The sequence below is a fragment of the Silene latifolia genome, chromosome 3 (assembly GCF_048544455.1).
Source record: "Silene latifolia isolate original U9 population chromosome 3, ASM4854445v1, whole genome shotgun sequence".
NCBI classification, from domain to species: domain Eukaryota; kingdom Viridiplantae; phylum Streptophyta; class Magnoliopsida; order Caryophyllales; family Caryophyllaceae; genus Silene; species Silene latifolia.
Window position 1 is genome coordinate 70,109,724 of NC_133528.1, and position 15,237 is coordinate 70,124,960.

The 15,237-nt window shown below is 42.2% G+C and overlaps 1 non-coding gene across 1 annotated transcript; it reads left to right on the forward strand.

The window, feature by feature from the left end:
* The first annotated feature begins 398 nt into the window (after positions 1 to 398).
* Positions 399 to 507, forward strand: LOC141650296 (small nucleolar RNA R71). Its single transcript, XR_012546336.1, has one exon. It is a non-coding gene; the product is annotated as a small nucleolar RNA R71 (small nucleolar RNA).
* Positions 508 to 15,237: the final 14,730 nt, after the last annotated feature.

A 15,237-nucleotide genomic window follows, 5' to 3' on the forward strand; every position in this document is an offset into this window, starting at 1 on the left:
TTGCAAAATTCTTTGCAGATTCAATCCCAGCTTCTTCTATTTTCGTGACTTGAACCAAAAGAGCTCGGATTATTTCTCTCAATTCCGCGGTCTCATCTGAGTTATGAACAGGTATTTCAATTTCTCTCTCGGAAAACTTAGAAGTCTCGAGCTTTTCGAGCCGGGCTGTAATAGAAGCTATGAGTGTCGCAACGGCACTCATTTCATCACTTGGCTTTCGCGAGTTTCCACGCGAACTCCCAAACTCAGCTCTATGGACTTCCATCTCCGCAATAGTGTTCCAACCTTTATTCTGACCAGTATTATTTTGGAACCTACCATTTGCAGCTGCATCCAGGATAACCTTGTAGTCATCATATAAAGAATTGTAGAATAAGTTGCAAAGGTACCACTGCTGGAAACCGTGGTGAGGGACAGACCGAACCAAACTCTTGAAACGCCCCCATGCTTCACAAAATTCCTCATTAGGTCCTTGCTGGAAATTTGTGATTTTTCTCCTCAAGGCATCAGTCTTTGCGAGTGGGAAGTATTTTTTGTAAAAAGCTAATGCTAGAGATGTCCAATATGTGACTCTAGCTGCTACCCTATCAAGGTAGCGGTACCAATCTCGCGCAGAATCCTTCAAGGAGTATAAGAACATCATCCCCTTTACTTCATCTTGGTTCACCCTAGCCGGTACAGGTATGGAACAGCAGTAGTTTGTGAAAATTTCCATATGCTTCAAAGGATCCTCGTCCGGTAGACCAACAAACTGATTTCGCTCCACTAAATCGATATAGGAGGAACGGAATTCGAAATGACCATGAGTAGGGGTGGGTAAATCGTATCCCTTTGAAACATGTTGCACTTGTGGCTGAAGATTATCATATATTTTAGTCATGATCGCGAAACTGAGAGTACTCAAGCCTTCCTCTCAAAAATCTGTCCTCTAACTGTGCAAAAGCAAAACTAGAAGCAAGAGTAAGCAACGGCCTCAAGGAACCAAAGTTCCTTGAGACAAGAAAAATAAACTAAAAATAAAGCAAACAGAATTACACCGTCTCCCCGGCAACGGCGCCAAAATTTGATACCGTCGTTTTGTATTAAAATTAAATTTATAAATCCGAACTAAAACTATAGCTAGTGATAGTAAGGGTCGAACCACAGAGAGACAAGATCAATTCTATTTGCTATTTTTAATCTATTGAAGTAACAACTAAATGGGGGTTTTGAATTTGTTTGATTCTAAAGGCTAATTGGCAAAATAAGAAATTTCTCAAATAAGATAAAAGGGAGATCAGGAACTTCGGTTCACCATGGCTAAGGTCAGGTCAAAAAGGTAGCTGAAGTCCTGTAATACGGTCTCAGGAAATATGAGCAAGCCTTTCGGTCAATGCTCAAATTTAACCTTACGGTCTTCTAATTCCCTAGAATTTCTCAAAGCTTTCGCTCAAAGGAAATTCCAAAACTAATGAAAACCTAACCTACTAATCTTTCAATCTAGCAAGACGGGTTTATCAAAAGGAAATAAGATCGATACGGAAGAAATCATACTAATAAATCCGACCCTAATTTACGCCATGGCTCACCTAGTTCCCAATCAAGATAATTAGCTATACATGATTAAAACTATAACAATTGCAAAATTAAAGACATAGAATGAAATTCACATGATTGAATTGAAATTAAAATAGAGAATTAAAACTGAATTACTTGAATATAGATTGGTAGCAACAAGAATTAAAAGACGAGAATAAAAGAAGATTGAAATTAAATTAAAGCTTACTAAGGAAATTGATGAATAACAATTAATTCGAATCCTTGCCTCCACTTCGTGTCTCCAAAACTAGATCTAAAACTTCAGTTGTTGAATAATAAAAAGCATAACCTAAATTATTGTTGCGTACTACTGATAAACATTCTGCCCATGAGTTAATTACAAGTGGGCTTTCAAAAGACTAAAGCATAAAATAAACAACAGCTTCGCGGCCAGGTCGATCGACCAAGTGGCACGGTCGATCGACCAGCCAGTATAGTGCTGTCTCTTATGCTAAACTTCCACGGTCGATCGACTGGAGATGTTGGTCGATCGACCAACTACGCTGTGCAGTAACTTCCTTTTCTCTTCCAATCAGCCTCTTCACTCCTTGCACGCATCCCAAGGTGAGCAAGTCCGAACTCCCATCTTCCAAGTTTCCATAAAGTTGCTTCCGGAGGACGATTTAAGCTTGATTTAGCTTACTTCCACTCATTCCTACAATAAATCATAGAAATTCCAAAGTAAAACTTTTCGGGAGAAATAGTAGCTTTAAGCTAACAAATACGCATAGAAATACGTGCCAAAACTGCAAATAAAGTGTATAGAATATGCACGTATCATGGCCTTTGCTCTATCCATTGTAAGGTTGGTTTGATTTCTGGTAATCTAATAAGATGTCGTGTAACAATATAGGCACCTAATAAGATTATTTTGGATGTTACTTGAGGTAAGTATTTTGTGTGCTTTACTCGGGTTTGACCCGTGTACGTCGGGATTTGAATTTGGAGTTGGTTTTTGGCCCGGTGTCGGTTTAGACTCTAATTAGTGTCATTTTAATGCAAATGGCAAGATAAAACCATTCATGGCATTATTTTCGACATTCAAGATTTGGGTTGACTCAGGTTGACTCGAGTTGCGGGTTTCTGAGTCGGTTTTGGGTCCGAAGACGGTTTTAACTCTAAATAGTGTTGTTTTAATGCAAATGAAGTTAGAAAACAATTTTTGAAAACATTTTTCATATCTGAGTAGGGCATTAAACCGTCTCATGTATAGCCAATCCACGCACGCATATCGAAAACACGTTATAGTCCGATCATCATCGGGTGGTTTTTGGAAGCTGCAGATACTAGGTATCTACAGAGCCCCTAATTTGATTGAGGCTTGGACGCAGCGAAAGTCAAATTATAGCCCCCAGTTCAATCGAATATTACAACCTGGAGACCGAAGCGACGTCGAGGTGGCTCGAAAGGGTTCGGCCAAGGACCTGCCGTCGGGAAGGGCGACGCCAAGATGACTCGGGGATACGAGTCAAGGACATGTCGTCGGGAACATTTTAGAGTCTGTCGACTTTCGATTCGGGCCGTTTAAAGTCCACTAGACTACGTATAAAGGCTCACCAGCCATAGGAAGGAGTCATACCTAAGGCATCTTTGGGATATGTCCTTGAATTATTTCTTGTTTGCGCGCAAAGGCTCGCCAGCCGTGTTAAAGGTGCATTTTGAGGCTCGCCAGCCATAAGAAGGAGTCATACCTGAGGCATCTTCGGGATATGTCATTGAATCATTTGCGCATAAACGCTCGGCAGTTGTGTTGAAGGGGCGTTTTGAGGCTCGCCAGCCATATGAAGGTGCATTTTGAGGCTCGCCAGCCATCGATGGTCGAATGATCGAATGTGGGAAATAGCCTGAAACATCGGGCTTATTTCAATATATTATCTGGTAATGACTTCCAACCAGGTTGGCGTTGATAGGTTTGGCTAGGGAGCCACGAACTCGAACTTGCTGGGGGTCCTAAACGAACTCCATGGGGATAAATCATCCAAGCAAGGCTCTCTGGAAAACCATTTAGGGAGAGTGTTGCGTCAAGATCATGAATGATGTTGCGAGGATCTTTGAAAGATATGTGTGACTTCCTAATGAAAATCGGCACTCTCTGGGGAGTTAGAAACTGCTCAGGACTCGCTGGGAATATAAGTTGCCGCTCGTTAGGAGGTAGTGTATGCCATGTAATCGACGCGGTTAAAGCCTTTGGACTTGACGGGTCGACGTTTTTTGGGAAGAACCCAGTATTTAGTTGTAGTGCGTTTCTCTTCTCAAGATTATTTGCAGGGTTAGTGACCACACAAATCCGCAGTCGCATAGACAAGCACGTAGCATGCAAGCATATAAGCACATAAGCACATAAACGACAATAATGTAATAAAGCATTAATAAACGATAATAATGTAATAAAGCAACTATCATGTAATATCTCATGTGATGGGAGATAGATGTTTTGAAAGTTGTGAAGCTTACAATTGAGTCTTGTTACTCGTAAATCCGTGATTTGATAGATTGGAGACACGTGACCGTTGTGACAGACTGACAAACATACGATCGTGAACGTGATACAAACTTGGTATCGACACGACACGTGGGTGACTCTGACAGACTTTGCACATGTAAGTGTAACTCCTAGCCAAGAAAGGGTGAGAACGCGTATCAAATCCCTGAGGTAGAAGGTCCGCTCTTCTGGGGAACATGAATTAATTATCTTCTCTAGACATCTTTGCCTCCATTTGCTTGTTTGAGATTCCTTCTCGAGTTTTGATGATTCGGAGAGCGGAACCAAGATCTTGTCATCGTCCAAACCAAGCACTAGGATAATAGTGGTTCTATTTTGGATTGTAGTTGAGACTCAAAAGATGTTTGAGGATAAAGGACAGGTGGCACCTCGAAAGATAAGCCCCCAGAGTGAGAAGGTGGGAATTTGACAAAATAAGGAATGGGCGACGTCTTAAGGAAGAAGCCCCCAGTAAAGAGGTATAAGATTAATTTTTGCAGCTGGGTGGGCTGCTTTTGAGGATTGATGTTGATGGTTGAGATTGAAATGGGTATGCGGTTGTGTGCTTGTTGGGGGACTGCCTCTGTATTTGCGTGTTTGCGAAATCAAACCAGATCGTAGTTCTGCTGGGTGTGAAATGGATTGCAAATTGAAGGTGTGAAAATTGAATGTGTGAAAATTGAATTTGTGTGGGGATGTGGTTGTGTCCTAGTAATAAGACTGCCTACATATTCGCGTGTGTGCGAAATTAAACCAGATCGTAGTTCTGCAGTGTTTTGATAATTGATTTTGAGGTGTATGGTTGTGTCCTTGAAGGACTGCCTACGTATTCACGTGGTGTGAAATCAAACCAGATCGTAGTTCTACATGTGTGTGCCTAAGCGAGTTGTTAGGACCTTAAAGTGTGAGGCTCATGACGGTAAATGCCGTTTGGTGACTCGAAAATTGGTTTGAGAGAATTCCTCCTTGATCATGAATAGAAGAGGTCTAATTTATGAAAATGTTCCTTATCATGTGAGCACACTAAAAATTGGACCCTAAGGGTAGACTAGGTATGTCCCGTTCTCGGTTGCAAAGCATTCGAGGACTCCGTATCTGGGTCAGGTTGAAAATGGCTTCGACATTATGGAATGTGGAGCTTGGTAATAATAGGTTTGTTAGACAGATAAAAATCTGGAGCTGAGGGCCACGATGATAAATTCCGTTTGGTGACTCGAAAGTTGATTGAAGAGAATTCTCTCTTGATCATGAATCGAAGAGGCATAGTTTGTGTGAAAATGTTTCTTGTTACGTGAGCACACTAAAAAGTGAACTCTAAGAAAGCAATGTTTTTTAAAGACTCCGTATCTGGGTCAAGGTGAAAATGGCTTCGGCATTTTGGAATGTGAAGCTTGGTAATAATAGGTTTGTTTGACAGATAAAAATCTGGAGCTTGTATTTTTTGTGTTTAGGCCGACGGATTACGGCTTGTAATGTGGTGCGGAATGGGGTCTCTGGCTTGATGTGGCCTGAGAACGAAATGGTTGGTAAACAATGTGGGATCAGAATCCCATGTCTGGACCTTAAAGGTTAAGGTGTGATATTACGAGCTTGAGAGGAATCCTCAGAAGCCTATATAGTTCTCCCTGTAACAGTCTCTAGAAGGACTTAGGGGTGAAGCGATGTTTGTTGTGATCTTGAGGGGAATCCCCAGGATCCTAGATAGGTCTCCCTATGACAGTCTCTGGAAGGACTTAAGGGTGAAGAAAGGTTGGCTTTGTTGTTAATTGACGAGTCTTGAGCTATCATTTTAGCTCTTTGACATCAGGTTTTGGTGTCTTTGTGTTTTGTACTTGTTGGTCTTAAGCTCTTATTTTAGCTCTTTGACATCAAACTTTGATGTTTTCTTTGGATTTCGGCCTTTCAAGAAGAGTTTCAATCTGGTTTTCCTTTGATTTTGGCTTGGGTCTTGGCCTTAACCTTGGGCGAGTAGCCTTTGGCTTTGAGTGAATTGACTTTGGTTTATGCTTTGACTTTGACTTTGGCCTTGACTGAATTGCTTTTGGCTTTGGTTTTGGCCTTTTGCTTTGGCCTGGGTGAATGGCTTTTGGCCTTGGCCTTGGTTTTGGCCTTTTGCTTTGGTCTTTCGCTTTTGTTTTGGCTTGGATCTACTGGTTCTTTGCCGTCCGTCGTTCGAGGAAGGTATATGCGCAGACGGGATGTACCCGTTGATGAGAGATCGATTCTTTGTGATGGAATGTTTTTGTGGGGAATGGGCTTGCCTTCCGTCATTGATCATGAACAAGGATATGTTCTGGTTTGTTATCTGGGTTCATCGTAGGATCCCTTTGATAAAAGCTCGTTCGAAGTTGGGTGCTAATGAAAGGTTATTATTGCCAGACATGGAATAGGTAAAGAGAATGGACACGGAGTTTCGAGTCCTCTGCTTACTTGGTACAGAACGTCACTCGAGTGCACCCACATTGAATTGGAACATGTTGTTTGTTTTAAATCAATTCTCAAATCAATTCTCGCTGTCAACGGGAACTGGTAAAGGAAGAGAGAAGAATATACGTGAAAGTTGTGCTTTTATTTAGATAAAAAAGATGTTAGCATATACTCGATGAATACGTGTGACTCATGGGGACAGCCCCCAGTTTGTCACTTAGGAATAAAAAGACAGACACTAAGATAGGTATGAGAAAGCCTAAGACTCGGACTCGGACTAGGACTCGATCTCAGACTCGGACTCCTAATCATCACTTTCCTCCTCGAAGTTCTCCTTAGCAGCCTCCAGCGGCTTGAATGTCTGGTCTTGAGCATTTACCCACTTGAGCACTTCACTCTCGTTGTTTGGGACGCCAGAAGGATAAGATCCTAGAAGGTTGTTCTGATTTTGAGGAGTAAGACGCCCATGGGGACCATTATTTTCGATTAAATACTCATCTTCTTGATCACCCAAATCGATGAACTTCCTATAAGGCCGCCCAGTTTCTTTAACTGAAGTAGTTAGGAGTAAGGCAGAAAACCTACCATCCTCAATTCCATCTCGTATGGCGTGCTTGAGCTCGTAGCACGCTTTAGTGTTATGCCACTTGCCTCTGTGATATCGACAATATGCGTAGCCATTCCAAAATTGGGTTCTGTTTTCTGGTTCTGGATCCGGAGTGGGACCAATAGGTTGTAACTTCCCTTCAGTCATAAGCCTTCGAAGAGCTGCGACATAAGTTGTGCCGAGATTAGATAATATCCTTTGAGGACGCTCAACTTTGTTATTTGACTTGAGACATCCATGAGGATTGTCTTGACTGGGAGGCGCGGCTAGGATTTTGCCAGCTTTGATCATATCTTGAATAACTTGTTTCAAAGCAAAACAAGTCTCTGTGTCATGACCTCGGCCTTGGTGGTACATGCAGTATGCATTACCATCCCAGAATCGGGTTTTCTCATCTTCCGGTGGGTCCGGAGTCGAACCGACGAGTTGTAGTAGACCTTTTGAAGCAATCATCTCCTGAGCGGTGTCGTCTGACATTTCCATATTTGTGAATGGCCTCTGATGTTTTCCCACGGTTCCCTCATTTGGGGTTTTGGGGATATTTTTGTGAGTTTTGTTTTTGGTAACCCTGGGTAGAAACAGGATTTGGTCATTGTTAATGGAATGTTTTGGGGATGTTGCTTGGTATTTTGAAGGGTGTTTTGGTGAGGCAATTTCATGTTCTTTGTTGGTGGGTTCGTGGGTGTGGGAACCATTAGACGGTTCCTCATTTTCAGCATTTGGTTGTTGGGGGAATTGGGTGTTGGTCTTCTCCTTGGTGATCAGGTTCATTTTCGGCATTACCAAACCTTTTCTCCAAATTAGCTACCTGAGTGTTCACGTCATTGATAGCCACTTGCAGCTTTGAGCATATGTTATTGATGGAGACGGAGAGCGTGGGTGTATCGCTTTGTAGTCCATCTTCATTAATTGCACGAATTTTCTCATCGTCGGGAGGGGTGAGATGAAAGCAATCCAAGGAAAGTTCCAGGCTGTGTGCAATAGGGTTTTCTGGAGGGTTGTTTTTGTTGATGGAAAGTAGTCGGCTTTCAAGGAGCTTAACCCTTTGCTCAATATCAGAAGAGAGAAAATTCCTGGTTATCATTTTGTCCTCAACTTGGGAGAGACGAGTGCTCAAGATTTTCACGGTAGCTAGGAGTCGAAGGACCATGTTGCTGATTTTGGCGGAAGTCATGGAAGACGCAGATTGATCGGCTTCTTGAGTTCCTTGTTGATGATAGATGGCACCCAAGGGATTCCTATTTGACATAACGATAGGCGTTATAACTTGTCTTGGTAAGGGATCGCACAAACAAAGACAAGTACGACACATATGTACAAAAGACAGTTATGTCGTGAGGACGCGACAGTGTGACTAGGTTATGAGTTCATTAAAAATCATGAATGACTTCTTGTGTTTGAACTCTTGGTGGATAACTTTGAACTTAGACTCGAGTGTCGACTTTGGCATAGTGATGCCTAAACGTACACAAACTTGACCTTTGACCCGCAATGTAGGGGAAAGATGGGTTTAATACCCGAGAGGTTTTCACTCTGCTAACGTCATTGAAGATGTCTCGACAATTAGGCGACACGACCTAGACCAGAAGGTAGGTACTAACTTCGGCGGAGATTCGACGTTATCTGGATAACTTGACTTGAAATCGAGTGGAGTTTAATCGACTCGAGGCTGAATCAGAAAGTTGGACTGAATTTTCGAAAAAAAGAAATTTTCTAAAAGATTCATTTGTCATTTTATGGACGGCTTCCGAAGAGTAGGGATCTTTAGAAGGTCGACCAGTTGAAAGGGTTGTCTTAGGTTTGTTTTCAAAAGACGGTTTAAGTTGAGATTGCGGCGGCTCTGAAAACAATGTGTTGTTTCGAAGACGGTTTTTGAAATTCCGAATCACGGATTTGAAAATCGAGAATTGAAGAATTTGGAATCGTCATCACAATGGCCACGAAAACAGTTAAATTTGTTTTCAAAGATTTGATTTTGAATTTGAAATTTGAAAACGGTGAAATTTGTTTTCAAAGGTTTGATTTTGAATTGAAATTTGAAAACGGTTAAATTTGTTTTCAAATGATTTGAAATTGGATTTGAAATTTGAAAACAGTCAAATTTGTTTTAAAAGATTTAATTTTGAATTGAAATTTGAAAACGGTCAAATTTGTTTTCAAAGATTTGATTTTGAATTGAAATTTGAAAACGGTTGAATTTGTTTTCAAATGGTTTGAAATTGGATTTGAAATCTGAAAACGGTTAAATTGGTTTTCGAAGATTTGATTTTGAATTGAAATTTAAAAAAGGTTAAATTTGTTTTCAAATGATTTGAAATTGGAAATTGTGGGGATTGAATTCATTATTACGACGGCTTAGAAAAGCCAAATTTTGTTTCGAAAACGAGATTTGAAATTTGAAAAGTTGCACGGGTTGAAATTGTCATTACGACGGTTTGGAAAACGTTTTTGTTTGACAATTCGAGGGTAGAATTCGTCATTACGACGGTGTAAAAGGGCGCTTTGAGAATGCAACAGTCGGCGAGAGACCGAGGTTTGAAATAGCCATTACGACTACGTAAAAGGCTATTTTAAAATGGTTTGTGAAAACCAAGGTTTGAAATTGTGGACATGGGCCCACCTGCGTATGCCCAGCCGATCTGTGGACAATGGCAGCGGTCTTTTTTTAAAGCCACGCTCGGCGGTGTAAAGGTGCTTTCGACCGGATCGTTTTAGATCGGTCGGTTTCGTCTCGGTAAGGGTCTCGAAACGATTAGAGATGTTCGGAGTCGCCACGAAGCATTTGTGGGATGCCTGGAACCCGTTCGAATTCCACTTTATACCTCGGTCAAATCGAAGCACAAAGCAGCGTTTGACATAGGTACTAAAGATAAGGAAATCGTCCCTCTTTAGCATCCTATCTCTAGAATGACTCTCGTACGCCCTGGATAAGGTCGTCCACTATCCAAAGTTTCTGAGTAAGAGGTGAAGGTACGTATTGGGAAGCCCTTTAATCAGACACCCAATCCCGCCCGCGTTTAGCGGCCTCTACTGATCGATCTTGGTTGGTTGAATGCAAAAGTTAATCAAACGGTTTAAATGCATGAATGCGCATCCAATGATTTAAACCTAACATGTGAGAGCTTTCTAAGTCGGTTGATTTAATCCAAGTATCAAGTATAAGATGTCGAGTTGGATTAATGGTTGATTTGCATGCAAGACGGAAATTAAACATCCATTTACCGTATTAGGTTTAGGGTGCATAACATGATCCATTTGTCTTAGTAAGGCATTTCGCAAATATGGTTTTGAATAATCGAATAGTCATCTGATCCGTCCTATATCCGGGCTAACCGGAGTCGGGATCGTCCTAGACTAATGCTGGAAGGGAACAGGCCCTGTACCAGACGGCTATAAGAGGCGCGAGCCAGCCGGCGGTGCAAGGGGCCTCCCTCTGGTTTTGAAAATGAGAAATGGAGAGCCTATTTAGGCGCGGGTTAGTCCACGGTTTATGTGCCGTGTTCTGACTTTTTAGAAAACGTTATAGAACGTATTGAAAATGGGTATTTGAACCCGGTTTGATTTGAAGGGGTCGTTTTAGACCGCATTTGTTGATTTGAAGAACTTGACTCGAATAATCATCATTGTTTTGATAATATTCGGTGTCGGGTTCGATTTGACAAACTTGACATGAATAGTTTTGAAAATGATTATGGACTAATTGTTTTAAGTCCATTTTGAATGTAAATAGTCGATACTCGTCATCGTACCCGGGTTAAAATCCGGCATCGTATGTAGAACCAAGGATGATTTGTGTTGGTGACTAATATGTTTGTTTGGAAATGTGAAGAAATGAAATAAAAGGCTTTAAAATACCTTCTAAATGTCATTAACCAAATATTATCACCGAAACACGGATTTAACCGTCGTGGTATGAAGAACCAAGGGTGAAAAATGCTTTATGGTTAAAACATGTGAAATGAAATAAAAATGGTTCGAAAATACTTGAAATGGTGAAAACCGATTACAAATATGAAAAATGGATTAAGGGAAATGACGAGAACAAACACGGTTTATTTCTGGTCTGAATACCCCATTTAGGCGCGAGCCAGTTGGCGACCTAAGGGGCTTCTGCCTCAGACCAAAAATCAGTTTTGGCTCGCTTATTCCATGTTTTGGCTCATGTTATACATGTTTTAGCATGTTAGAGTCATGAAACAAATGAAAACATAATAAAAGAGGATTTTTACACCCTCATACTTACATGTTTGGTTATGGCGAGTGACCGACGTAAGTGTAACAACTCGTTTAATCGGAAAAAACTCGGTTTAAAACCGTTTTGGTAAATAAAAGAGTGTTTTAAAAGTTTAGTGATGGTGTAGTGGTCGAAGTGGTCGGTCAAGTGATTTAATGCACGATGACGGTACCAAACAATGTGTAAGACTTGTATTTACGATCGGTAGGTCGTAAATACGCGTCGGATTGTGACTTTGGAAGTCGAGTCGAGTATTTTAAGGGAGAAAAGAGGGGGCGGACACTCGGGTAAGTCTCAAATGGGTGTCATTTGAGGGGTATTTATAGGAGAATGAGTGGTTGTGTGAGTTTTGAGCGACGTGGCCACCTGGGCTGCTCAAAGAGGCGCGAGCCACGTCGCGGGTCTTCGATCTGTGTTGTCGCTTTCACAACAAACGCAATCATGATTTGTTCTATCCTAGGATTTGTAGTCAAATGTTTGGTACTTGACCATTCATAAATCCGGGAAATCTTAGCATAGAAGGTTTGAAATGTTTGGTTTTTTGTGTTTGACTCGGTTTGACTCGTTGTTGGAGTCGGGATTTGAATTTTTGAGTTGGTTTTTGGTCTGGTGTCGGTTTTGACTCTAGTTAGTGTCATTGCGACTCCGTCGTCGTGCATTAAATACTCCAGGTATTTTTGAAATGTTTTAAGATGTCTTATTTTCGAAATCGTTTTAAGTTTTCCGACGTAAAGTTCTACACAAACAGTCGATCAAACGCTGCGACTCCAAAACATGTTGTAGTCCGATAATCATCGGCTGTTTGTTGGAGTCTCAGCAGATACTGGGTATCTATAGAGCCCCCACTTTGACTGAGGCTTGGACAGGGCGAAAGTCAAAGTAGAGCCCCCAGGTCAATCGAAGATTACAACCTGGAGACCCAAGCGACGTCGAGGTGGCTCAAAAGGATTCGGGCCAAGGACCTGCCGTCGGGAAGGGCGACGCCAAGGCGACTCGAGGGTACGAGCCAAGGACCTGTCGTCGAGAACAGTTTAGAGTCTGTCGATTGTCCGTGCGGGTCGTTTAAAGTCCGTTAGACTACGTACAAAGGCTCGCCAGCCATAATAAGGAGTCATACCTGAGGCATCTTCGGATATGTCCTTGCGCGTTTGCGGATAAAGGCTCGCCAGCTGTGGTGCGTATGTGAGGAGGGCTCGCCAGCCACGATGCGTTGTAAGGCTCACCAGCCGTGGTGCGTATGTGAGGAGGGCTCGCCAGCCGCGATGCGTTGTAAGGCTCGCCAGCCGTGAGAAGGAGTCATACCTGAGGCATCTTCAGATATGTCCTTGAATGTTTGCGGATAAAGGCTCGCCAGCCACGTGGTAAGGAAATGTACTCGAGGCGTCTTCGGGATGTGTCCTCGAAAGGTTGCGGACAAAGGCTCGCCAGCTGTTGTAAGGAAATGTACCCGAGGCATCTTCGGGATCTGTCCTTGAATGGTTGCGGACAAAGGCTCGCCAGCCAAATGATAAGGAAATGTACCCGAGGCATCTTCGAGGTCTGTCCTTGAGAGGTTGCGGACAAAGGCTCGCCAGCCACGTGGTAAGGAAATGTACCCGAGGCATCTTCGGGATCTGTCCTTGGAAGGGTTGCGGACAAAGGCTCGCCAGCCATTGGTACGGTCGGTTAAGGGACCATGTGTGTAGCCGCGTCAAATGGGCTTGTTTTGAAAGTAGCGAACTCGTGATGCCGCTGTGGAAATAGTGGGAATAGCCGCGTCAAAAGGGCTTGTCTTGAAAGTAGCGAACTCGTGATGCCGCTGTGGAAATAGTGAGTATGGATTTTCACTATCACTGTTTTTGGAATGAGCGGGTTCCGCGAGGAAGCCCCCTGCTTGTATTTGAAAGAATGGTGAATTTGGACTCTTCACCATTCGTCGCTCTTCTTTGAATTTGAGATGGCGGTTTTGATCGCCGTTTGTTTGAATTTTGAAGGAAAATAGCAAATTTTAAATCTGTTATTTCATTTGAAGTGACGGTTTATGTGCCGCCATTGACGTTTGATGGAAATAGTGAATTTTGAATCTTCACTATTAATTGAAGTGACGGTTTATGTGCCGCCGTTGACATTTGATAGAAATAGTGAATTTTGAATCTTCACTATTAATTGAAGTGACGGTTTATGTGCCGCCGTTGACATGTGTGGTGAAAATAGTGGAATTCAATTTCCAGCTATTATTTTGAAAATGACGGTTTTAATCGTCGTCGCTTAAAATTCGGAGAAATAGCGGTTTTTGAATTTTCGCTATTTATTCTTGAAATTGAAGGAAAATAGTGAATTTGATTTCACCATTATTTTTGAAGTTGGCGGTTTTGATCGCCGTTTTGCTTGAAAATAGCGAATTTTAAATTTTCACTATTTGACTGGAGTGACGGTTTATGTGCCGTCGTTGAAAGACTTTGAAAATAGTGAATTTGAATTTTCACTATTTGTTGTTTTTGAGAGAAATGACGACCTTTAATATCGTCAAATGAAAAGCTTAAAGTTTGTCACGGGAATTGGGCCAAAGCCCAAAATCCGCTGAAAAGCAAAGGGGAGGCCTGGTTTAGGCGCGAGCCATCTGGCGATGGAAGCCGGCTTCCCTATTTTTCTGTTAAAAAGACGCGAGGTTGAGCTGCGGATGATTCATTATTCATCTTCAACCTCAAAATCCCGCAAAATCGCCATTGAAGGACCTTCTAGCTTGCTCCTATTCGTGCCATTATCAACAATGTCATCTCAAGGTATGTATTTCCTCTTGAATCCTTTCAAATTTGTTGATCTTCAACTTGATTAAGTTAGGGCGAAATTTTGCCCTAAAAATTGAATTGGGCGTTTTTGATTGAGCCAATTTCGAGTGAAATTGATGTTTGCATTAGGTTAGAAACCTGTTTAGGAGTATAGGGGTACTTTTAGTTTGCATTTTCGTCCCCGTTCCCGCTCCCTATGCTCGAAAAACGTGAGTGAGGCGAGAAACCGCCTCATTTTGCAATGCCAAGTTTATTTGCTTGGGTAGTGGGTCCCACTAGGTTGCATTGTAGTTGGGAAAACCCGTATTTGCCATCTAAGGACCTTCGTTGGATGTTTGTGGGTAAAATTGGATTTTTGCCTTTTGCGACGGTCTTACGTCTGACAAAATAAGCTCCTGTTTGGGCTTGAATTGAGTCAGTTTGCCTTGAAATGGACCTTATTGGTATTTTAGGTCACCTTGAGGCGTGATAAAATCACGTTTGCCTTTTTGCGGTCGTTTTTGAATTTTGACCGATTTGGGCTCAAATTAACGTATGAATTGCCTTTTTGAGCCGTAGAAAAATACCCCATTGTGTCGGGAATGTAAAATCCCCATTGTGTCGGGAATGTATTTTGGGTTGTAGGCGGACCTTGTATGGGTCTTGAAATGCCGTTTTTGTGGTTTTGACTCGTCTTTTGCTTGAAAAGAGGGGCGAGTCGTTTTTGTTTTTTTTTTTTTGCGAATGGTTTGGGGCGGGATTGCCCCTTGTTTTTGTATTGCAGGTTGTGTTTTTTTGTTTTTGGATTTATCCATTTCATGCCGTCGTTATGCCGAAATTTCGGCTGACGCTTTTTGTTTGTTGTTTTTTTTTTTTTTATCGCAGGGTATTGTTTGGGACCTATGGGGTCCGTCGTTGAGGTTTTGGAGGAGGAACACGATCCCGGGGGGGAAAGAGACGACTGTTTTTTGTTACAGGCTTGGTTGTGTTTCTGCCTGGCGGCCTTTGCCCGGCCAATGATCGGGTGTCGATCGTTGGTCGTTGCCTGCGGAGGTCCGGACGTCCGATGAGTGGGGTTCACCACGAGTGTGTTATCCCACGTTGTCGCTTTCGGTCGCTGTTGAATTCAGCTGAGTGGGGTTCAACATCGGGGTAGTATCCG